General features: G+C 49.7%; 1 long non-coding RNA gene across 1 annotated transcript; it reads right to left on the minus strand.

Annotated features, from left to right (window-relative positions):
- Positions 1-756: 756 nt before the first annotated feature.
- LOC106723934 lies at positions 757-18816 on the minus strand. Its single transcript, XR_001359685.1, has 3 exons — positions 18807-18816; positions 18231-18234; positions 757-792 (listed from the first exon to the last, which is right to left on the minus strand). It is a non-coding gene; the product is annotated as an uncharacterized LOC106723934 (long non-coding RNA).
- Positions 18817-25684: the final 6868 nt, after the last annotated feature.

The raw sequence follows: 25684 nt of genomic DNA on the forward strand, positions 1-25684 counted from the left end.
ATTTGCCGTGTGCACACGGACAAGATGTTCTTTGTCGTGGGGGAAATGACACCTACACGGCAGACCTATTGGGCATGTTAAATGAGGCGACATATGTACCGCACTGGAATGCTGCCTGGCACACAGCAGACTTGATAGATGTCCTCTTCTCCCAGCTGTTAGCACTAGTACCCAGGACAGCACCCCACCCTCGCTTACTTGGATGCTGTCCCCGGTGCTGATAAAAGATTACGGTCTCTCCCATTCTCCCCTTCAGTCCTTGACCTCTATGACATTCTCAGAGGTCTTGGGGATCAAGGGGAGTGCACTGTGCTTTCATTCTCTCAAACCATTATCGCCAGGTTGGAACTACAGCTGTAGAATGAAGGCTATTGTCCTCAGGGTGGGCAACTGTGTGCCTGTTTTTCCTCCTATATATTCCATTGAATGCTCTTCGTGTTGGATCCAAGAGCCCCAGCTTATAAGTAGAGTTACAATAAAAACAAGAACCAAACACAATAATATTTACTGACCACTGAGTGTTAACCAGGATTCCCCATCACTCCAGTCTCACAGACCACTGTCCAGAATCCAAATATTTTCAACAACACCTCCTCTTATTCCTTTCTAGTCTTGACAATCTGTCGGAAAAAAAGCACCATGGATCCCAAATCTCTCAGTCCCTACCCATTACTCAAGGCAAGAAGGTGGTCAAAGCCGCGGTGATGCAGGTACACGCATAGCAGGAGAAGAGGATGGGATTTGGAGGCAGCCAGCCCTGGGTTTGAGTCCCCCCTCTGTTACTCACTAGCTCTATGACTTTGGCAAGTTCTCAGAGCCTGTTTTCTCATCTATAAAGTGAAGTTAGCACTTGCACCTCTTCCCTAGCATTATTGGGAGGACCAAGGGAGATGTTGCTCCCAAAGTGTTTACAATATGTCAATAAATATCCCACAGATTGGTAGCTATTATTAATTCAGGCATCTGACTCTGAGTCTCTCAAAGAGAGGGCACCAATCACCATGTGTCTCTTCCTGTAAAGTCGGCTGCAGACTCCTTCATGTTGGGGGCTCCCTGGGGGGCCTAGCTTTCCTCCACTCCCATGGGCTATGGTACCCCCCAGGGCAGTAAGTCCCTCCCCTTCCTTTCCCAAGCATCTGACTCTGAGTCTCTCAAAGAGAGGACACCATTCACCATGGGTCTCTTCCTGTAAAGTCGGCTGCAGACTCCTTCATGCTGGGGGCTCCCCGGGGGCCTAGCTCTCCTCCACTCCCATGGGCTACGGTACCCCCCAGGGCAGTAAGTCCCTCCCCTTCCTTTCCCTATTCAGTGTAACACCCATCCCCCTCTCCCTGTCCTCATCATGTTTTCGTTTGGTTCAAGTTCACCTCTCCTGAGTCTAATATAGGATTTGGTTAATATCAGTTTACCGCTCTCCTAAGGGACCATGCCTTGACAATACGGGGTTAGACAGACAGGCGAAGCTGGGTTTGAATCCTGGCTCAGCTCATGCTGTATCACTGTAGGCTAGTCCCCTCGCCTCTCTAGCCTCAGTTTCCTCATCTGTAAAATGGTGGCGATAATGTCCCCTTCCTCCTGAGCTTGCTGCAGGGAGCAAAGGAGAACGTGCATTAAAGGCCTCAGCACAGGTGCACATGGCAAGGGCCCAGTGCCCATCAGCTATTGTTGTTTCTCTTGGTTTTCGGATTTTCGTTTCTGCCGTTGTTTTCTAGCGATGCTCTGCCTCCTCGCTGACAAGTTGGAAAGTACAGAGTCCCACCTCAAGCTGCTGTCTCCTCTTTGGAAGCAGAGCGAGTACCTGCATTTGGAGCCCGTCTAGTGTACTCTCACACTTGGGGGGGTAGACATACATGGAGCACCCCCCAATTCCCTGGGACCCTTATCTCTTACCTAGGGCTAGGATCCAAAGGGGAATGTTCAGCCTCTGTGGTAGTGGTGGTGGTGTGTATGCATGTGTGTGTGTGTGCATAAGATTGTGTGTATGCATATCTGTAATGCAGGAATGGGTGTGTCATCTGAATGTGTGTGACTTTTGTGGAAGTTCACATGTAATTGGGTATGTACAAATATGTGCAAATGAGAGATGGCTATTTGTACATGCTGCGTGTGTGTGTGTGTGTGTGTGTGTGGTGGGGGTGCAGTGTGGACATGACACCAGCTCCTCAGCCATCTGCAGGCTTGAGGGGTCCCGGGCAATTCACAGGGTTGCTGGTTGCCGGCACCTGCCCCTCTGAGCAGTGGCCCCAGCTGTCATTTTGGGAATAGCCACGCTTCAGTGATTCGCGATTCTGCTTGCTCAGAAATTTTCATCATCTGACCTAGGCAGGGGGTTAGGAAAAGATTTGCCAAGCACACCAGTGGTACGGGGAGGATGGTTAGCTTTTTTAAAGTAAAAGTTTCTCAGTACTTTTAAAACCACTGGGTTTGAACCCCCTCCCTTGTTTACAGTGAGTGCTTAATTACCCGTGATTCTTATCAGTTTACTAAACCCGCTCTCCTAAGGGACCATGCCTTGACAAACAGCGTTAGTCATTAATTCATTTTAATGTGGAAGTAATAAAAATTTTTGCACTATCCCATAATTCAAACTTATCACTAATTCACGAACAACGCCCCCCCCCCAATTATTCCAAATCAGGGAAGTTCTGTTATTTAACAGCAATATATGCAATACCCCAGGGAAATAATTTCTAGGCCACCACTTAGAATTCAATAACATGAGAGAACACCGCATAGTCCCCTCATCTGGCCAGAGCTGATGTTTTTCAGGGCATGTGGCCACCATTATTTTCTCTGACGCTCGTTGTTCAGGTGAAAACAGACGCTCACGCAGTGAAGTGAGGGGTAAGCCAGGTAGCCGAGGCCATCGGCATTGAGTCAGGGGTCTCAGTGGCCTCAGTCTCTCAAGACACTGTGAGTTGCCCCCAGAGAAAGCCAGAAGGAACGCTCACCCTTGGCCAAGAGCAGGAGAGACGTCCTTCTTTCCCAGCAATTTGTCACGGGTCCGCCCCAGGGTGTTGTTTCGGGAGAGAGGAAGAAGCAGGGAGATTTTAGGAACAGGGAGAAATTCCCCCCAGTTTCTTCTCTGCTTCTTTCCATCTTTTCCTGCCTGACCGCAGACAGATTCTGAATACCTACTGTGTGCGGGCCTTGTGCCAGGGCCAACAACAGGCTGCCAAGTGGGTCTGCCAGCTGAACTCAAGGACCTCACAGTCTAATGAGGGGAGGTGGAGACATAAAACGTTATTCCAACCCAGGAGGACCTGTGGGGACAGGGCGGGCACTGCAAGGGACTGTGGGAGAACAGGGAAGGGTGGCGACGCAGCCCGCAGGACGGGGGACAGGGAAGGGGCGAGATGGAGCTGAACTAGCTGGGTGAGGTGCTATGGGCTGAACTATGGCCCTCAGGAAGGCCTATTGAAGTCCCAACCCCATACCTCAGGATGTGCCTGTATTTGGGGATAGGGTCTTGGAAGAGTCATTAAGGTGAAAGGAGGTTATATGGTTGGACCCTAACTCAATATGACTGGTGTCCTCATAAGAAGAGGACATTTGAACACAGATACCGAGGGGAGTGGCTCCAAAGACGCAGGGAGAAGACAGCCGTCGACAAGCCAGGGAGGGAAGCCTGGAACAGATTCTTCCCTTAACCCTTGATCTTGGGCTTCTAGCGACCAGAACTGAGGAAACAAATCTGTTGCCTGCGCCATTCTGTCTGTGGTGCGGTGTATTCAACCAGAACACGCTCACACGTGAGGACGGAATCTGGCTGCGTGGGGCGTTGCAAATGTCCAGCTGCCCATGGGGTGGCCCTGGTGAGGGCTGGAGGGGGAGACCAGAGGACCCCAGGATCAGAAGGTGGGGAGCTGTGCCTGCCAAGCTCAAGGTTTAGATTTTTCCTAAAGGCCATGCAGTACCATGAAAAGTTTTAAGCAAGAGAGAAACAGGTCTCCAACTACAGGTGCCCCAAAGGAAAAAAGAACCTAACAAGACTGTGGCAGGCAGACAGTCTTAGGAGTGGCCCCCTATTGGCTCATGGAAACAGCTCCAAAGAAGGCAGGTAGCAGAGGGAAGCCCAGGGGCTTTGAAGTCAATGGATCTGAGTTTGAATTTTAGCTCCACTGTTTTATTCATGCAGTCACTGATTCGCTCAGCTCTCAGGTATTTACTGAGCACCCACTATGTGTTCTAGATGCTGGGAAACAGACAGACAGTCTTAGGAGTGGCCCCCTATTGGCTCATGGGAACAGCTCCAAAGAAGGCATGTAGCAGAGGGAAGTCGGGGGCTTTGAAGTCAATGGATCTGGGTTTGAATTTTAGCTCCACCGTTTTATTCATGCAGTCACTGATTCGCTAGGCTCTCAGGTGTTTACTGAGCACCCACTATGTGTTCTAGATGCTGGGAATATGCCATCGACACAAACATGAAGCCCTTGCTCTCCCAGGTGAACAAATACAGGTGGTGATGAGAGCTGTGGAGAGAAGCAAAGCAGGGAAAATGACACAGTGGGAGAGAGGGACACTTTTTTAGATCAGGTGGTCATGGAAAGGACACTGGAACAGAAATCTAGAGAAAGTGAGGGACTGAGTTGCACAAAGATCTTGGGCAAGAGCATCCCAGGCAGTGGGAACAGCAGGGAAGTCTTGGCAGATGTGAGGGACAGGCTTGCCGCTGCTCCCCAACCCCCTTCTAGAAGGCAGAGGCCAGGGAGCCAGGAGCCACAGTTCCCACACGTCGGTGCCCTGACCAGAGTGTCCTCAGGAGTGGTGGGGACACAGGGCTGGCTGGGTAGGCTGAGGGCTGAATGGGAGAAGAAGGAGTGGACTCAGCAGCTCCAGACGGCTCCTGCAAGAAATTTTGCTCAAAAGGAGATCCGATAAATAGGGTGCTGCTTGGAGGGGTGTAGGGTCATGGGAAGGTTTTCTTCCAGGGACTTACAGCGTGTTTGTGTGATAACAGGATGGATGGAGTGGAGGAGAAAATGGAAGGTTCAAGAAGGAGCGGCCATACCTGCAGGTGTCGATCCTTGCTGGTGAGAGGGGAGGGTTCTGGAGTCTTCCCATGCAGGCACCAGCCTCACGAAGAGGCAGTAGACCTCTGTGAGGGAATGGGGGTGAGGAAGAGGTGAATATACTTGTGAAAAGGTTGGAGGGCCTGGGGGCGAGTAAACTCAGCAGAGCAGATGATTACATTCTCGGGAATGGTCTTCCCAATGCAGGCACCAGCCTCACGAAGGGGCAGTAGACCTCTGTGAGGGAACGGGGGTGAGGAGCAGGTGAATATACTTGTGAAAAGGTTGGAGGGCCTGGGGGCGAGTAAACTCAGCAGAGCAGATGATTACATTCTCGGGAATTTTTTGTGAGTTGGTTATGAACCATTGGCAGCTTGAAATGGGCTATCGCGGGAACATTTACACCATGGAAATTGGCAAGTGCTACAAATCAGGGCCCTGTATCCAGAGAGAGCTGATTGTTAATCCTCTTCCAGCACATCCAATTAGAAGAGGTGGCTCTCTTCCCACGGCCTCAGGGCTCAGTAAACAGGAAGGTGAAGTGGTGAGCTGAGCATGAGGAGGAGAAAAGGGACTTGGAGACTCGAAAAGGCCAAAGTCAGGATAAGGACAGTCATCCTGGAGTCATAAAACAGTCATCGCAGCCAGAAAACTTTCTGGATCGGGCAACGGTGCTGAGCCCAATTCCTAGCCACATTCCCCTGGGCCATTCGCTGGGCCACATTGAGCCTCCGTTTGCACACCTGTAACTGGGAGTTCTGATTTCATGGTTATTGGGAGCTTGAAATAAGAGCAGGGGCAGGGGGGAAAAGGAACTGGCTAGAGAAGGGAGCAGTGGAATGGCTGTAGGGGTTGAGTTCTGGGTTTACAAAGGAAGGAAAAGCTGAGGGCAGCTCTTGCTTTTGGCCACTTGGGGAGGGTGAATGAGCACCCCCCCGCCCCCCACAGCTGACTTCCTCTCTGGATTGGGCTGGATGGAGTCCAGCTTTAGGCTTGAAATGTATTACCCACAACATCCCCTGATCTACATATTTATCACAATACAGCAACTGCATAATTTAAAGTGGGTGTTAAAAAATTCCAATGTGTTATGCGTTTTCTGCATTCCTGGGTGAAGAAAAATTGCTGCAAGAAAGTGGTTAATTATTTCAAAAGACAAATTCCATGACATAAAATAAAAATAGACTCCCTGTCCAGAGGGAAAGTGAGAGAGAAAACGGGGGGAGACTTGAGGAATGGTCCCCTCGAAATAGAACGTGGATGTTTCCTCAAGTGGTGAGTACCTGGGACAGAGACCGACTCTGGGTCCGCCACGTGGCCAGGAGGGGGAAGGACAAGGGGCTGAGAGCCACAGGGATACCAGCAAGGGACTGTGATTGTTCAGGACATGGCGGTACCCTAGGCAAGGGAAGGGGTCGTGATGGAGTGAAGTGGTTAGGTCTGAAAGTGCTGGCGGGCGTCGGTTAAATGCCGGATAGGGTGGTGAGGGAAGAGATCATGTGAACTTTTTATTTAAGGGAAGGTTGGACGGTGAGGCCTTTTGCTGGAGTTCTTAACCCCCCCCCCCCCCCCCAAAAAAAAACAACCCCTCTCTTCCCTACCCGAATCCTGATCACTTTAAGAAATAAGACCAAGACTGATGAAGGCCGAATGTGACGTTAGTTCCTAAGGAAGGCCAGGTAAGGGGACCTAGCTTTGGGTGAGAGCCTATCAGGCTGGTAAACTGAACCCAGAATCAGGCCCACGCACCCCCAAGTAGTGCTGATTCGGGGAGCTTGCCCAGGAAGTTCTGATGGTGTAGAGAAGCAGAAGAGGATCCCCACCCCCTGTGGGCAGCGTGTTCCGAGGGATAAAAGGGAAGCAGGAGCCCAGTCTTTTATTCCCAAATCTCTCAATCAGAAAAGCCACTCTGCCTCCTGTGGAGCAGAGAGGGAAGGGAGAGAGAGCTGGAGCCACACCCACTGAGCCTCCGCCACGTGGAAGGCCGCACCTGGCACGAAATGGGGTGGCGAGGAGGACAGCAGGCTTGGTGGAGGGGTGGGCTCAGTGCTGGCTGTGGGAGACCCGGTGCTGTGAGACCCATGGGTGGAGAGGTCCACTTTGCTACCCGATGCTTCTGCCCAGAACTCGCAAGAGACTCACCTCTGTGCCCAGGATTGTCAGCGTCCCTCTCACTTGCCTTCTCGTGTGATTTCGAGCAGAAGAGGAAGAAGGGCTTTAGGACAGTGCCAGGAACTGCGCCTACACCCTCCTTGCTCGGCCCAGCGTCTCTGTGAAGTCTCCTCCCTCTGGGCCCCACAGCCCGCCCCTCGCTACATTGAGATCTGCTGTGTGTCTCACCCACCGGCATGAATCAGGTGGATCCCTCACCGAGCACGGGCCTGCTTGCCCTCTCTGCAGGCAGGGCTGTGGGTTCACACCCCCGTTTCTTCTCCAACTCATGGCGTGGCCGCGGGCCAGGGAGGTACAGCCTCAGGCAGGTGACTTAGATCAGCTTTTCTCCACATTGCGATCTTCGCGTGGAGCGTGACAGGTCATGAGTATGTTGTTACGGGACGGGAGAAAGTGCTTTTATGAGAGATGGCCGTGGCTGTGAGCCAGCTGGCCTGGGAGGGTGCAGAGGCCCTTCTTGGGGGACACTGTCCCCTCATTACGGAAAACACCCTTGCGGGCTGGGCTGGTCAGACAAGGCCTCTGGGTAGGCAGTCAGGCAGCGAAGAGTTAAATGGCTCTGCCCATAAAGAGGGGGTTCAGAGCTGCCATAGGTGCTGAGGGGGAGATCTGGGGAGGAGAGTTTGGAGGGGCCCCTGCTGCGACAGAGGAGGCTGCCCTGAGCCCTTCTCAACAGTGGGAGGTCCCATGCCTTCCAGCAGGAACCGTATCTGATGTCCTGGCAGAGTTGCTTCCCATTTCTCAGCCTTGAGTGGGTTGTTCTTTGGGGGATGAGGGATGAGGGATGAGGGATGAGGGATGGCAGCACCAGGTGCCATCTGTGCCCTGCAGCCTGGGAGCTGGGCACACGGACAGGGAGCCGCCGGAGAAACAGGCTGCCGTGTGGGCTGAGACAACTCCCTTCCCAAAGGGTGAAGGCAAGTGACAAGGTGACCTTGAGGGGCAGGGCTAATGTGGGGGCAGAGGCACAAGGGGGACTAGATCCTGCTGTTCATGGATGGGGGTGGTCGTTTTGTTTAGATCCTGAGGATAGAGGTGACCCTGGAGTCCTGGAAGCCTTGGAGGTCCCCAGGCAGCACCTAACATGAGTCATCTCTCTAATGACATCACTCCACTCACTGGATAAAAGGTCTCATCTTCCTGGTGAGAACATAAACAGGTGGACAACGGATGCTTCAGCCATCACCAGGTCCCTGAGAGGCAGCACCTCCTCCAGCCCCCGCAGATCTGAGAGCCACCAAAGCTCTCCCGGGCCGGCCTCTGTGGCCCCCCAAAGAGGCGAAGGCCTCAGGGAGTGAGTGGGGGCGTGCAGATCTGTGGGGGATGCAGATTGGGAGGGTGTGTGCATGGTCTGTATTAAAAGCCCGTGAGGATTTGAGGCTGAGATGGCGTCTGGGCACACTTGTTTTCCCGTGCCTGGGGTTAGTGTGAGCGGCTGGGTGTGTATTGTGAGGCTGTTCAAGGCGGGTCGGTGGGGTTGTGATATGTTTGTATTGGAGGGTAAACAGGTGTAGGTGGTGGATATACCTGGGTGCTTGAGGGCACACGTTTGCGTGTGTAGTTATGTGTGTGCACGTGGGAGTGTCTACTAGAGCATCAGTTGGGAGGGCGGTAGGTGCATGGTTGTTCCTGACAAATGTGTGTGAGCATGTGGGGTGTCACTGGAGGAACAGGCATGTGCACATCTGTGTGTGTGTCCAGGTCAGTGCACCGGTGACTGTGCATAACCCACTGTGAGACCTTGGGCAAGTGACTTCACCCCTCTGCGCCTCATTACTACAGGTAAACTGGGGTCATTGGTCTCCACCTCCTAGGCTCTTGCAAGGATTTGATGAGACGGTGCATTAAGAGACTCTAGAAGAGTGCCTGGCACATGGTAAATGTTCTATCGACACTTGCTGTTGTTATTACTCAAGTGTGTCTCTGGGTGTGGGTGTGCGTGTGTTATGTGTGCTCACTACACCCTAGTGAAGGGGTGGGAGTGCCCAGGTCTCAGGGGGTGATTCCTGGCACAGGAAAATCAGAGGCAGATGGATGGGAGCCCAGACGCCTGCAATGAGGCGTGAAGCCACAGCCTGAGACTAGACCCAGGCCCGGCTCCTCTCCCAAAGGCATGGAGCCCCTTCCCCTGGCCCCTGGGTGCACCCAGGGCCTGCGCCTGACCAGGTCGAGGGGGCCATTCTGCCCTCCTGTCCCTGCTGCCTACCCAGGAAGGCAACAGGAGGTGGGGGCTGGGGACAGACAAGCCGGGGGACTGAGCCCCCGCCCCCCTGCAACCTGACAGCTGCGGCCCAATTAAAATCAACAGTTCACAGGTGTTCCTGGTAATGACTCACACACAGAAAGCTTCACTCCCTTTAGGGCTCTTTTTAAAAAATTTAGAGCTCTTTAAATTTTATTCACCCACAACATCAAACCCAGGGAGGAAGTAATAAAAGAAGATGGGGGAGGGGCGCTGCGCACATGTGTGTGCACAGACGCTTGCCTTCTCATAGACACACACATGCTCTATCACACACACGCACACCCATTTGCCACACCAACACACACTCTCACATACATGGGCCGAAACATCCACATGCCCCCACAGGCTCAAACACACAAACACATGCTGTCCACTCTCCCATAGCCCCCAGGGACCCGCACCTCGCACTCACACGCGCCCCGACTGTATCGGTTCTCCTGCTGCAGAACCAATGACCATCTCGGAGCCTGTCCAAGTCCCACTTGGTGGAAGAAGAGACTTGCAGTCCTTGGCCTCTGGGGCTGGTGACTATGGCAATGAGAGCAAGCTAGGTCAACTGATATAGAACCTTCTCTGCAGAGAGCCAGATAGCAAATACATTAGGCTGAACGGGCAAAACGATCCGTAAATGAATGAGCCAGGTTGTGTTCAAACAAAACTATTTGTTCAAGACAGGTGCAGTTTGCCTGCCATTGATATGGAAGGCAGCCCAGCCTCTGGGAAATTCCTTGAGCCTCTTGGCAAAGGTAGCTGTGAAGACATCAGGCCCAGCTTCCCTTTGCCAGATTAACAAAATTGTACCAAGTGCTTTCTCCTTGTCATGAGAATTAATCTCAGGTCCCCTCCATTCTTCAGCCAGCCCAGGAAGGGATTCAGGTGGATTCCAAATGTAGGATGTCGGCCTTCTCCAGGGCTCATTCCCCTCACCCTCTGTGTAATGACTCCCAAATAATGAGTGGGCTCCAAGTCAACCAGACCACACTGGGATTCTCCTGCCTCCTTCCTGTCACTCATTCCCCATTGTTTTCTTCTGTCCTTCCCCTTTCTGCCGGCTTTGTTTCCCTTAATGCCGGTCTTCCTCACTCCTCTCCTGGATATCAGCAGTGGCCTCCATGGGTCTCCCTGCCTCTGCCTTCCTTCCTTGTACTCAGGTCAGTTTTCCTAACTCTGGTCATGCTATGCCTCCAACACCTTCCATGGCTCCCCATGCCTATTTATAAAGTCTATTCATCCCTTAGTTTAGTGTAGCAGATACTTACTATTTGGCTGTCCAGCCTCTTCCCATTTCTGGGACTCTTGTCCTCTTTCTGGACACTTCTCCTTAATCTCCTACTCCTAATTTAATCCTGGAACTCTGGCCTTGGACCTAAAGTAAGAGATCAGGTTCTTTGGGTGGCTGAACCTTAAGGCATGTGAACTTCAGAGGCCTGTTGGCCATGCCCTGCACGTGGACCCAGGAGAAGAAAAGGCCACGTAGCAGAGACGGAGGGGAGGGAACGGGAAGCTCAGAGGGAAGTGGGGCATGAGACAAGGAGCATTTGCTGGGCTGCCTGCTGCAGCCTGCAGACGCTGGTCTGTCCGCACCCAACTCTCGTGTTCAGGGTCCTCCAACTCGCCCTCACTTGAGTCTCCCAGAGGTATCTTCCGTTACTTGCTAGTAACTTGCCAGGTGTGAGATCCCAAATATTTAACAATTGGGCTGTGTGTCCCTGACAGTCAGTAGCATTGGCCCTGGAGCGAGGGTCTCAAAGGTCCCCTGGAAGTCAGGATATTAACCCTTTGGTTGCTTGAGAACAGAGAGATCTGGCAATTTCAGGGGAGAGCCAGGGTGGTGTGGCATCGAGCGTGGCAGTGGTGGGCTACCCAGGGAAACGTTAGTCACCCTTGCTCCTCTCTCGCCTCCGGGCCTTCGCGCATGTATCCCATCCGCCTGCATCCATCTCCCAGCATCCCTCCTCTTTATTCTGGCTAATGCTTAGCTTGCTCCAGAAAGTCGTTCCCGACTCCCTCCCACCCCCATTGCCGAAGCCTGATCCCAATGCACTCCCATAGTCATAACATTCATCCGTGTCATCACCTGTTTCATTGTCTGTACTCCTCACAAAATCGATGTAGGCCACTCTGCCTCTGCCCAACCTCACTTGGTACCCACAGGACCTAACATAGTGCCTAGAACCTGGCTATTCCAAGTGTGGTCTGTGGACCAGTCGCAGCAGCACCTCCCGGGCACTTGCTGAAGTGCAGCTCTTAACAACACAGCCCCACCCCGACCTGCTCAACCGTATTCTGCATTTTAACAAATCCCAGGGAACGTGTATGCACATAAACATCTGGGGAGCACTGATCTGGGTCACTGGCTCTCAAACATTGGAATCACCGGGGGAATTTTTTTTTTTAAATATACTGATGCCTGGATCCCATTGCCCCAGAGATTCTGAAGTACTGGACTTGGGGTGAGGCCTGCACGACTGGATGGTTGAAAGCTCCCCACATGATCCGAATGTACAGCTGAGCTGAAGAACCCCTGGGCTAGTGCTCAGCAAATACCCCTTGAAACAATAAACCCACAGTTATTGAGCAATTCATGTCATCTTCACCATGACCTGGTGAGGTCTGAACCGATATGACCCCCATCTCACAGATGAGGCAGGTAACGCTCAGGGGGAGGAAGAATTGCCCGAAGTAGTGGCCGAGGCCAAAGCCCACAATCGATCGTTGCCCGGCTCCAAGCTGCCTCCCAGAACAAGGACAAGGACGGTCCCCAGGAATGAAACTGGGCTCTGTCCTGGCTCTTCCTCCTGGCACAGGCAGCAGGCCCCACGGGCACCTGGGCAAACAAGCCCCTGGAGGCACCAGGAGGCAAAATCACACATAAATAAAACTCGACCCCCAGTGTCCGCTGCGAAGATTAGGCATATATTTATACAAGTCGCCAGCGCCACGGTTCCTCGGCTTCGTGTTTCATTTACTGCGAACACAAATAGCTCCGGCACGAGGATCTGGATCAAAGCGGAGCTGCAGGTTCCGGAGCATCTGTGCTATAGGAGGTGCGGGATGCACTGAGATAATTTTAGCCGAATGTGTTATAAACAAGATCTGCGGAACCGCGTGTCGGGCTGAGTTTTGAAAACTTGGGATTCTAAATGTATAAATTGTTTGGAACATTTAACATCTAGTCATTAAGCAGTCACCCCCTTGTCCTCCGCTTTCAGCGAGAACCTCGCAGCTTCCAGCTGACACCCCCTTCCCAAGTATGAAATAGGGGCCTACACACACACACACACACACACACACACACACACACACACACACACACACACATCTGCGCAGGCGCGCGCCAGCTGGGCCAGAACCTTCCTTGGAGGCAGGAGCAGCACAGAGGAAAGCCTCCCTTCACCACTGTGCTACAAAGAACGCTTCTTAGGGACGGAGGCCTTTTTTTTCTTTTGAATTTTTAAAGCCAGTCTTACACCTCAGGTTCCAAGCAGCCCCCTAGGATGGAGGGAGAGAGGCGGGGAGGCAGGGAGGGAAGAAGGAAGGCCCTGGGATGTTCATGCATCGTCATGTAGTCCCCACAACAACCTGGCCAGGTAAGCATCGTGTGCCCTTTTCACAGGGGCTAAGACTGAGGCTGAGAGAAGGGACGTGCCCCAATCCAGGAGCTGGCAGGAAGCAACGCTGGGGTTTCAACAGAAGGGGAAATTGCTTAAATGGCAGCCAGATGGCAGACAGGGAGTCGTGACACCCACTGGAGTTGCTACTTTTAGAATACCTGGAATCTTCCTTTTTTCCTGTTAAACAATCCCCTTTGAATCGTCGCAGTATGTGCACATAGTAACAGATCAATTGGTACAGAGGAGGCTGTGACGAAAGCAAAGACTTCAGCCTTCCCCACCCGACACGGGCCATCCCATCCCACCTGGGGAAAGCGACTTTTTAAAATATAGTTCGCCTTTCTAGCTCTCTGGTGGGCCTCGCCATACCGCTAGCTAATTTGCTTTTCTTTCTATTTCGTGGCTTATCATCTTTGTGTTCTATCAGACACTCAAAACAGTGCCACGCTTTCGTTTGCTTTGCATTTGGACTATGACTTTCTTACACATTTTTACTTTTCCTGGTGTTTCTAATTGCCTTTCTTTTCTTTCTTACACTTTATTATAGCTTCAGTTTTGTAGAAATTTTCTATTACTCCATAGTCTGTCAAACTCCCCATTTCCTCAGCAACTTCCCTCTCTGCCCCATTTATGCTCCACCCCCCTTCTGGACAGGTTGCTTTCTACGCCTGCAAATTCACTGTCAGCCTGCTGTCTTGAGTTAGACCCACTGGCCTTTAGTTCCATGTCTTCCTCTTTCTGGGTTTATTTCCTCACCATTACTAGGCTACATCTTCAAATAACCTCCTAAAAAGGGGTGCATGGAAAGTAAATTGTATGAATTGGGGCACCCCTGAAAATAGCCTCTCCCTCACATTTGACTGAAAATAAAGGTGGGTATAGATCCAAGTTGAAAGTCACTTTCCTTCAGGATGTTAAAAGTCTCTTCCCTTTGTCTCTTAGAACCCTGTGTTGCTGGTGGGATGGCTAAGTTTGCTTTTATTCTTTGGCTGGTGGACAGATTTTTCTCTCTAATTTTTAGGATTTCTTCTTCACCCTGACATTTTACAAAGATGTGCCTACGCACAGGTGTGTTCTCATCAAGGTGCTGGGTGCCTGGACCGTCCGTCACCTCTGGGGAATGCTGCTGTCTCTGGCTGTTTCCACCTCTTCAGTTTCTGTTCATTCTTTCTAGGGATCAAGATGGTCCGTATAGAACTCATCTTTTTTTACATTTTATATGTTTTCTAACTGATTTTTTGCTCCATATTCTGGAAGATATTTTCAGATTTCTGTTCTAGGCTCTTTGGGAAATTGTTTTTTATAATCATAATTTTAATCTTTCAGAGTTTTTTTCTTCTTTTCTGATTGTATTTTTTTTTTACATGACAACCTATCCTGGTTTCCTGGCTACAATATTTTCGACCTTGAATATATTAATTAGGGAATCTTTAAAAGTTCTGCTCTCAGAATTAGTTCTATTTCCTCCCAGGTCAATTTTTCTGTTTAGCTTGATTTTTAAAAATATTTTTACATATTTTTATTGATTTCAGAGAGGAAGGGAGAGGGAGAGAGAGATAGAAACATCAATGATGAGAGAGAATCATTGATTTGCCTTCTGCATACCCCATACTGGGGATCGAGCCCACAACCCAGGCATGTGCCCTTGACCGGAATTGAACCCGGGACCCTTCAGTCTGCAGGTCGATGCTCTATCCACTGAGCCAAACCAGCTAGGGCGATTTTTCTCTTTTTTGATGCTGGTTCTTCAGATGCCTGCTGCTCCTTGGGCGTCTGTTCATATTTATAAAAGGACTGGGCGGCTCACGTGTGTTTCCTCTGCTGTTTTGGAAGAAGGACTTTTTCTACTAGTCCTCTCAGCCACTGAGGGTTTTGCCCGTGTGGCCTGCGGGGTGTGGGGTGGGGTGTGTGACGGCTGGGCTTTGATCTAAGACAAGGGTGCCAAGAGCCAGCTGTACAGATGACGCCCTCCCCAAATGTCTGAATGAGCAGACCTTCACTCTAGGTCCCCAAAATGCTTACTAGAAGCCTTCACTTTCCCAGACAACTTGCTCGTTCTCTTTGGAGAGAGCCTTTGGGCCTGGCGTACATGCTGCAGCCTGCTTTTACACAGAGAAGGGACAGGGCTGGAGACACAAACAACTGTGATCCCAGGTACAGACCTGTAAATAACACGCTGCCTTCAGTCCCCTCTTCCGTTCTGCCTTCCGCCGAAGCTCTGACCCTCCTGGAGTGTATTCTAGGCAGGGCCCATTCCACCATCAGCCCACTCCCATCTGTTGTCTACCTTTCACACATTTGCTGAAATCTCTCGTTTCAGGAGAAAGATGATGAAACTCCCCCCACCTCCCACATTTGCTATTGTGGATGTATTCCTTGTTTAACTCCTTTTATTTTGGTGATGTGTCGGGATGGAAGACAGCAGACGAAGGCATGAGCCCAGTGGCCCATCTCAAACTGGAAGTGTGGAATGCCTGGGTTCCACTAGGGGTGACTGGTGGGTACCACATCTTACAGATTCTAAATAGCAATGACTTTGCATTGAATAAAGTGGTTTTGTATAATAAGGTAATTTAATGTTGTACAGTTTACATTAAGTAAATGACAGTCTACTGCATGGTAATGCCTTTATACATCTGAGGATTTAAAGTAGATCCTAATGGTGATGGTGATTAGGAACTACATTTACCAGATGGCTTACTTGTCCTCACAATGACCCAGTGAGACAAAATCATTGCCCACCCTTTACAGACGGAGGAACTAAAGCTCAGAGAGGTTGAGTTATCTGCTTAAGGTCACACAGTCAGGCAGTAGCATCTCCAGGACTGAGCAGGATGTGTGTGTGTGTGTGTGTGTGTGTGTGTGTGTGTGTGTGTGTGGTGTGTGTGTGTGCTGTCATTGTGGCATGTGTTGACATGTGTTTATGTGACATGTTTTGGGGGGAGGATGCGTAATATGTGGCATGGGTTGGTATGTGTTTGTGTGTATGTGAGGGGTGTGGTGTATGCTGTGTGTGTGCGTAAGGGGGAGGGGAGGAGGACGTGTGCTGTGTGGTGCAGCGTGTGTTCCAGGAGAGGAGATCCAGTGGATATCTGTTTGTGTGGGGTTACGGGGTGTGGTGTATGCTGTGCGTGTGCGTAAGGGGGAGGGGAGGGGGACGTGTGCTGTGTGGTGCAGCGTGTGTTCCAGGAGAGGAGATCCAGTGCCTGGTCTCGAGCGTGTTTTCCTCCTCGAGCATCCCAGCATCTTGCTGACACTGATCTGGGTCTGGGAACGTCTTTCCTGAATAAACATGATGTCATTTCCATTCCATTCAGCCTGCGCCAGGACAGCTGCTGTCAGCATCACTGAGGGAAATGCCACCTCGGCCCTGACAGCTGCCACTTGGCACACTTTGTAGAGAGCTTCTCCGGGAAGAAAAAACCAGCCAGTCATGCAGATGCTATTTAAAGTATGTTGCATCTTGATGAGAAAAGTAGAGGGGAAGCCAAAGTGCTGGAGGGATGGCCTGGGACCCTGGGTTGTGTGTGTGTGTGGGGGGGGGAGGGGGCGGCTTGGGTGTCCATCCCACAGGCTTCATGGATCTTGAGCTAAATCTAGCCCTACCTCCCATTTTACAGATGAGGAAAGTGAGGCCTAGAAAGGGGAAAGGTCTTGCCCAAGATCAGAGAGCAAGTCAGAGTCACAGACCATAAGAACTGGAAGTCATAGTCAACATTTTCAAATCTAACTGTTACAATGGGGAAAATTTGGCCCAAGAAGGAAAAGCAATTTGCCCCAAATGCATGCAGGAAATTAGTGGCAGAGCTGGGACTAGAACCCGGGTCTCAGCTGTGGGTATTTGACCTTGAACACACTGACAGTCTGCCTTGCATCCAGGAGGAGCGGGACAAACATTTGTTAGATGACCAGCATTGCTTTGGATGACTTGGAAATGAACTGAATTCTTGTTTTCTCATCCCTGGCCTTCACAGCCAGGGGTATCAGTGCCTACCCCATCCAGCTGTTCTGGGGCTTCCAATATCCTGGAACTGGTTTCTATTCCAGTAGGAAGCAGATCAGATGCCTCTGGTAAGAGCTGGGAACTTCTCACTCTTTGAAGATTGTGCCTTGAGTGTTCAGCAAACTCAGGCTTGAGTCTGACCCATACTATCTGGCTGACTTCTCCCCATCAAACTTCTTACAGTGACATTCAAGGTTTTTCACCACCTGGTTTCTTTCTATACCTTTCCATGGTCATCCTCATCCCTTCCCATTAACCAGTGGTCCTCTAATTTCTCATTCTCCCTGTGTAAACTATGTTCTTTCAAAACTCCACACGCTTCTGCATATGATTTTGCCTAGGAGGACCTTTCTTTGCCTGACAAACTCCTACTCATCCTTCAAGACCCTATTTACTTCCCCTGTAGAACATGCAGAGTAGCTGATCTTGGGCTCACAGTCTCTCGGACATCCCTGGGTCATAAACTTTATCATAATGACTTATAATTAATGGTCTGACTCCTCTATCAGATCAAGAGCTTGTCAAGGGCAAGCACAGAGCAATGCCTATAACCCCAGCATCCAACCCAGAGCCTGAAAGAGAAAAGGTTCTGAAGAAATGTTTATTGAATGAATGCCTTGCACAGTGACTTCCTGATCAGCCATGGCAGAAACCCTGGCTGGAAAGTCCAGCTTGTCCCTGGAGAAGTAAAAGGAAGGGATGGTACCAGCAGGGCATGATTAGAGGCCAAATTTAGAGGCTAACCTCTAGCAATTCATAAAATTCAGCCAAGTGTGTCTTTCAAACGTTACGCCACCTTTTCTGGGCCACTCCTCCCACTGTCTGACAATTCCCCTTTCACACCCAGTCCTGCTACCTCACTGATATATGATACCTAAAGCACCCAGCAAGCTTGCTCTCTCGATGGCCCAAGTCTCTTAAATAACTATTTTCTCCTTTAACCTTCAGAAAAATGTCTTTACTCTTGTTGGGCCTGATTGTCTTGGATGTTGGAAAAGCAACTGATTCATAATAATATGTGCAGGGCTAGGATCCCATCCAGCTTTCTCAGAGATGTCTGCAAAAGAGAAGGAAGGAAGGAAAGATAGGAAGGAGAGAGGGAGGGAGGGGGGGTGTTGAGAATATTAGTAATAATCAGATTTAACAAGAAAGCAGACTTGGAAATGAATTCAGATAAGAAGCACTTTCCTAATGTTTACAAAAGCTCTGAATGGCCAGGAATTTACATGATGGATTCCCTGTGGTTCCTTTGCTCTTTCTATCACTCACGCTAATGGCTTTAGAATCTTTAGAATATCGCTGTCATTGGCATCCTTCTGATAGAAACCAGCCTCGTTGGTATGTAAAGTTTAGATAATCTTTGGAATCTTTAAAAGTGCCTACTTTTAGGATATTTAAAACATATTATGTTAGTTATTTTACTTTTAATTTATTGAAGGCATAGCCTAGCCAATACCCTTGGACAAGATAGCAATAGAGCCCTGGCTGGTTTGGCTCAGTGGATAGAGCGTTGGCCTGCGGACTGAAGGGTCCCAGGTTCGATTCTGGCCAGGGGCACATGCCCGGGTTGTGGACTCGATCCCCAGTGGGGAGCATTCAGGAGGCAGCTGATCAATGATTCTCTCTCATCATTGATGTTTCTATCTCTCTCTCTCCCTCTCCCTTCCTCTCTGAAATCAATAAAATATATATATAAAGATAGCAATAGAAATCTCTCCTCCTGACTCTTTGGATGTGGTTGGTTATGGTGATAAAAGGACAGAATTGGGAAAAGATGAAAGAATATATTATAATATTAAGGCTTAGAAATATTTGTCAATGCATCTTTCAGAATCATATCAGGACTCAGACATTGACCAGCTCAAAACTGTGGTTCACTATGTGAACAATGAATTCTCTGTATCAGCTGTGGGTCAAAGAGCCATAGAGCTATAGAGGTCTCCTAGATCTCCCTGGGTCTCCCAAATGTGGGGCAGTGGATGAAGAGGAGGACGGGTCCTGTTGTTTCTACCTAATGGAATAAATGAAGGGGTTGTTAACCTGCTTGAGGAAGGGGTCATCAGGAACATAACTGAAAAAGAAAAGGAAGCAGCTGAGGTTGGTCATGTCCAGGACTGCACCAGACATTTAAATGTCTGATCACAGTTAAGTCATTATAGCACCTCACTAAATAGAATCAGCAATTTCAGGGTGTGATGTGCAGACCCCAGACATTCCCAAGGCTCTTTTAGAGGCGTTGCAAGTCAGGTATGTCTTACAGTATTACTTAAAAGGTATCTGCTTTTCTCTTTTTCATGGTTTGACATTTGCACTGATGTGGTTTGAATGAATGAAGGCAATGCCACCCAACTGTACGAGGAATCATTGTGTTCTTCCCCACCACACACTGCAGTTTCTTAAAATTCCCCTGACAAATCAGTGAAAATGAAAAAGATAATTAAGTCTCAACTTGGGAGCACACACCTTTTTAATATGCTGTGTGAAAAAAATGGGAAGAGCACAGAAAGCCCCTCTGCTGCACATTTCAATATAATGGTTGTCTCCTGGACAATCATTGGACAAGATAGCAATGGTTGTTTGAGTTGCCAGCTCAACTACCCACTTTTCCACAGAATACCATTTCTACTTGGAAGTTCTTTCAAGTCATGGGTAAGTTTTGGTTAATCAAACGGGGTATTTGGCAGAAACTTCTTCAGAAATGAAAGGAGTGAGCCTGTCACTTCAAGGAAAACTATTGGTGTTGGTTGCCAATGATAAAATCTGAGCTTTCAAGTGAAAACTGAGTTTGATAGCTTCTCCACACTTAGACTAATGAGATGTTGTCAGGTGTGATTTTTTTGTCCCTGGAACAATGACCAAGTCATCTAGGTTTCCTGCAAGATGAGACGGTAACACCTGCCTCATGATCAATGCAGGTCAGGGTGGGAAAGGGTTTTGATGCCAGAAATTCCTGAAGAAGGATAGCTACTGTTATTATTATACAGCAGCTAAGCTCAAACCAGAAATTAGAGTCTAGTTGTTTGTGAAACTACTAAACTAGTCATCCTTCCCAGGGGTTGAAATCATGGAATTTTCATTTTGTGGTGGTGGCCTCTCTAGTGAGTGAAAGCTCTCCCCACCTTTTTCCTGCCCCTCCCATCCGTGTCCCACCCAACAGGGGCTGACACCAACAGTATCGGCACCCGCTCCTCAGCAAAAAGACTGCGGAGGCTGGAGCTATTGAATATAATGGGACTCTCTGCCCCAAACTGCGTCCTCCCACTAGACATCTGTACAGGATCCCCCAGTGGGAGCCCCAGGGACACCGTGGCCCACCTGCCTCCCTCCCTCGTTCCATTCAGGGCGAGGAGTATAGCTCTGGACAGGAGTCAGCTCTCCCTGCAGCTGCCTGGGTCCAGCCTGGGCTGCAGGACCCTCCATGGGGCACTCACAAGGGACCTGGAAATGGGTTGTTAAAGGCAGAGTCCTTTCCTGGTTTTCGGAAGGATGCCTGGCACTGGGCAGTGACACTGCCAGCACCTATGTGTGCAGCACATGGTTCTGTTGTAAAGACACAGGCTCTGGAGCCAGAAACCACATCAAACTCTGGCCTTGGGCTCTGAGGAGACAGAGAAGAAGGAACCCCTTCCTTCAAGAAGCCCCCAAAGGGCAGGGAGTCAGTCACTGACCCTCACAAGGGCTATGACGGTATGTGCAAGGGGCCGGGGGTGCAGGGCAGCCTCCAGAGCTATGATTCACTGAGGGTCCCCTTGTGCTGGGAGAGAGACCTAAATTGTTTCTGATCCTCCAATAGCCTTGTGACCTGGGCCCGGGAGAAGTTATCTTTGCTGACCTGCATTTAGCCGATGTACTGGACTAATGGCTGCCCTCCAGTCCCTGGTAAAAATGTACAGATGCTGGCCACCAACACTGATGGCTCAAGCTTCTAGAACATTCTCCACCTTGCCCAAGCTCTGCTCCCACTGGCTGAGCTGTGAGCTACCAGCATCAGGAGAGTTTGTTCCCAAAAAGGTTTGGCCAACTTGTAAGTATTTATTGTTGTAATTATAGAATTTAGCTAAATAAGACAAAAATAATAAAATCTGACTGCAAAGGAAAAAAAAAGAAAGTAATGCTTTGAGAAAAACTCAGCCTAATGCTTTGGAAATATGCAATAAAAATGAATTGCTAAAAATAAATCTGTTGATTTGGTTTTGGGAGAGATCCGGGGTGGGAGGGGATAATAACAACGTAGAATTCCAAGTTCAAATGGCTTCACAAGTGTCCTTGCATTCCATTCAAAAAGAAAAAACAGAACTGGAAATCTTTAGCAACATTCTGTGGGCGCCAGCAAACAAAGCCGAGTTCCAGCCAGAGCCCAGGAACTCGAAGCAGCAGCGTTGGCCCACACCGACTGTTTTACGTTAGAACAAAATGTCTAAGGTATTTATGAGTCTTTTTTTTTTAATCCAAATTTTCTGTGCAATTTATTTATTTGTTTGTTTTGTTGTTGTTTGTTGTTGTTGTTAATCCTCACCAGAGGATATTTCTCCATTGACTCTTTCTTTTAGAGCGGGTAGAAGGGAGGGGGAGAGACTGAGAGAGAGAAACATCGACATGAGAAAGACACATGGATTGGTTGCCTCCTGCATGGGCCCCCGGCCAGGGCCAAGGGTCGAGCCTGCAACCGAGGTATGTGCCCTTGACTGGAATTGAACCTGGGACCCTTCAGTCCCCGGGCTGATGCTCCATCCATCGAGCCAAACTGGCTAGGGCTATGAGTCCTTTTTTAATGGTTGCCTTTCTTACCCAAACTCTTGGTTACCTGATCAACTACTTGGACCAAATGGCTTAGTTGAGAGGTTTCTACTGAATTATTATGCCCACTTTACAGATGAGGAGAGACAGGCTGGGAGAGAAGAGGTGCCTTGTTCACGGTTACACAGTGAGAAGTCCTGGGCTTGGAAACCAGGCACAAGCGTCCCCTGAGCCAGGATCCTTCCACCCCCACCGTCTCTGGTGGGTGGGTGTATAGAGCGTGAGCTGGAGACTGAGTGTGCGAGTGTGGACGTGAGAATGAGTGTGTGGGGGAGGAGGAGTGTGTGTGGTGATGGAGAGAGTCTGTCCGTGTTGGCATGAGAGTATGAGTCAGAGCTGTGTGTGTGTGAGTGTGTGAATCTGTGTGTCTGTGTACGTGCGTGCATGCACATGTTTCTGACATGGGCTCAGCGCCAGCCTGGCCAACCTCCTGAAGTTTCCTCTAATAACTGTGCTCAGAAGCCAGTCCCAGTCTCACCAGTGTGGACTCCATGGGGACATCTGCTCCACATAGAAACAGGTCTAAATAACCCTGTGGGAGGAGCCACGGATCTGGGCTCCGAGGAGGAGGCTTGTATATCAACAATCAGGACACAGCCCAGAAATGGCCCCACTTCATCTGCTCTCCTGGTCCAAGAGGGCAGAAGGTGGTCAGCCCTGCAGACTCCTATACCCTAAGGAGGGGCCCAGCCACATTGGCAATCTCAAGACCTGCCCCCTGCTCAGCCCTGAAGAGGCCGCTCAATGGGCCCACCAGAGACCTCCACCCTTCCGGGTGGCAGCCTCATCCCTTCCCAGCAGACAGTGGGCTTGGGTTCCATATGGGATGCCTGCAAGCTCAAACAAACCCCAACATGGTGCCCCTACACTCTGCTGTTTTTCCTCAGAGCATGCGTATTCCGGGGAAATTGGGATGGAGCGGGGGAAAGCCAGGCAGCGGGTGACAAACACCTCTGCTTACTCGGAGGCCTGGGCACCTTGGGCACTTGTCCTCTGCCAGGCTCAGTCTCCTCACCTGTAAAATGGGCGTGGTGGCAGCCACCTTATGAAGGGCAGGAAGGACTGACACTGGGACAACCTAAGTCCAAGCTCCCCACAGCCGTATGAGCTCGGGCAGGCGACTTAGAGCCCTGAGCTCTAGTTTCTCTCATCTAGAAAATGGGGGTAGCAGTCCCTGTCTGATGGGTCGTTGTGAGGGTAAAGTGAATTCATGCTTAAAAAATAAGGGCGCATGATACATGGAGCTATATCTGTTTGCTACCATCAGTATCATCATCATCACTACTTTCAACCTTGCAGAGTTTGGGTGTGTATCCTGCACAGTGCGCTTGGGAGCCCAGGGCATCTAGGCTGCCCCTCCCAGCCTGGGGGGAAGGAGGGAGAAGACACCAAAGGTGGACTTGGAATCCAGTCCCCCCACCCCACCCCCACCAGTTACTGTGCCAACCTCTTCTGCACTTTCTGGGGCACAAATGTCCTCCCCATATGCTCAGTATCGCGCACTGTGAGCGCATTTCCCGCCTCCTACTCCATTCGTCTAATAGCAGACCTCAGAGGGATCTTATTCCCGTTTTCCAGATGAGGTAACAGAAAGGTTCCAGGATGTTTTACTGCCACCAGGGGTTGGGATTCCAGAACATTCTAGTCAGAAAGACCTTGAGGGCTCATCCACATCAGGGTTGGTTTCCTCCTCCATGTAGCTAGGGCTGACTGGTCCCCAAGGTCTGCTTCACAAGGAATGAAGCTTTGAGGCTCTATGGGGCTCAGACAGAAAACGTGCTGATTGATTAGTGATGTCTTGCCTGGACACAGGGGTGTGACGTGGCGCCGTGTGCGGTTGGTCAGCCTGTTCTCATTCATGCCCCTCACTTGGTGTATGGCTTAGAGGTGGGAGCCTCTTGCCCATGGTCTCAAAGGAGACAGTGAGCAGTGGGGACAGGCCCTGCCCAGCCCAAGCTTTGTCCCTGCCCGGCCCTGGGTCATGCTGCTTTCTTGGGGAGACATTTACTCCTGCCATCTGTGGCCCTGGCTTCTAGGAATCAAATCTTTCAGAGTAGACTGAGCCTGAGGGAGACAGTCCCTGCCCCCACCTCTGCCAGGTCCAGATGAGCCTCACACCCCCGTGGCCTCCCATTCCAGAAAATTCAAGAGCTACCCTAGGGAGGGACAGGAAGAATGCAGGTCTCTGATACTCCATCAAGCTGTACTTGTCCCCCAAGGCCACCGGGTGTAGGCCCAACAAGGCTGCTCCCAGCATGCCAGGGGGCACCATGAGAGTTTGTACAGCAGAAGATGTTGGCAAGGTGGCCAGAGCAAGGAGGAGCATGGCAAACACACACCCATTAAGCAAGATTTGAAATTTACATATGTACACAGATACTTATATGGTCACAGATACACATTCAGTAACAACAGAGAACCCAGGGGCTAAAACAGCACCAATACCCACACATCCCTACCACCCCGAGTTGACAAATGTAGACGATTTGTCATTTGTGCTTGAGACATTTTTAAGAAAAGAAACAGATGTTGAAAGTTTTTAAACTAAAGTCCTTTTTATACCACTGCCAGTTCCATGTCCTTTCCTTGCACAGAAGCAGCTACCATCAGGAATTTGGTATGTATCCTCCTGGTCCATTTTTTACATTCATAAGCAATACACAATGTTGTTGAGTGTGTTTTAAAATTTTACATAAACGGTGTCAAATTATACTTATCATTTTCAACCTACTTTATATAGTAGTTTCAGCGGTTTTCCACAAACTAAGTGGCTCAAAACAACTAGAATTTATTCTCTCACCATTTTGGAAGCTAGAAGTCTGAACTCAAGGTGTTGGAAGGGCCATTCTCCCTCTGAGATTCTGGGTAGAATTCCTCCTGGCCTCTTCTGACGTCCAGTGTATAAACTAATATTATATTTAGACTATAATAAAGCATTAAAAAAAGCATTTATTTGAGCAAAAGGAGCTGCCGCTCAGGGGACGCAGATTCAGGTAGCAACCTAAATTGTGCTCCACTGAGACAAAAGGGAGGCTGCCTTTCATAGAGAAAGTTTCCAATTTTATGTAAATGAGGTTTATAAATTGTACTGTTCTGATTGGTCCAAATTGTGCAGCTGTGATGGTTAATATAGATGCAAATGAGGATACAATTTGTGTAGACTGATTGGACGGGGCAGGTCTCAGTCCATTGGTTGAAAGATGAAACCAGGGCTTCCCTGCAGTGGTTGACTCAGGCAGGTAAACAAGCAGGGCATAACTGGGGAGGCACAGAGTTCAACGTGCGGGTCTTCCTGGTACACAGAGTATTTGAGGATCCCCTGCCAGCAAATGGCCACTAGACTCTCATCACTCATAAAATTGGGGCGCTTGGTTGACCATGGGACATTCATCTCAACAGATAAATTCCTTCTCAGGGTTCGTATCAAACAAATCTTTCTTGTTAGGGTCCACAAGTGGTGGCTGTCAATCCTTGGAGGTCCTTGGCTTGCAGTTGCATCATTCCAGTGTCTGCTTTTGTCACCATGTGGCATGTTCCCTCTGTGCCTCAGTCTTCACATTGTGTTCTCCTCTCTGTGTGTGTCTGTGTCCAATTTCTCTCTTCTTATAAGGACACCCGTCATATCGAATTAGGGCCCATCCTAATGACTTCACCTTAACTTGATTACATCTACAAAGACCCTATTGCCAAATAAAGCCACATTCATAGGTACCAGGGATGAGGGCTGCAACATATCTTTTGAGGGGACACAATTCAACCTATAACACTGACAACCAAAATTATACTTTTTTATATTTACCCAATGTGGATATGTGTAACTCAAGGCCATTTAGTTTACAGG

This window comes from Myotis brandtii, unplaced genomic scaffold, assembly GCF_000412655.1.
Source record: "Myotis brandtii unplaced genomic scaffold, ASM41265v1 scaffold68, whole genome shotgun sequence".
Classification (NCBI taxonomy): Eukaryota; Metazoa; Chordata; class Mammalia; order Chiroptera; family Vespertilionidae; genus Myotis; species Myotis brandtii.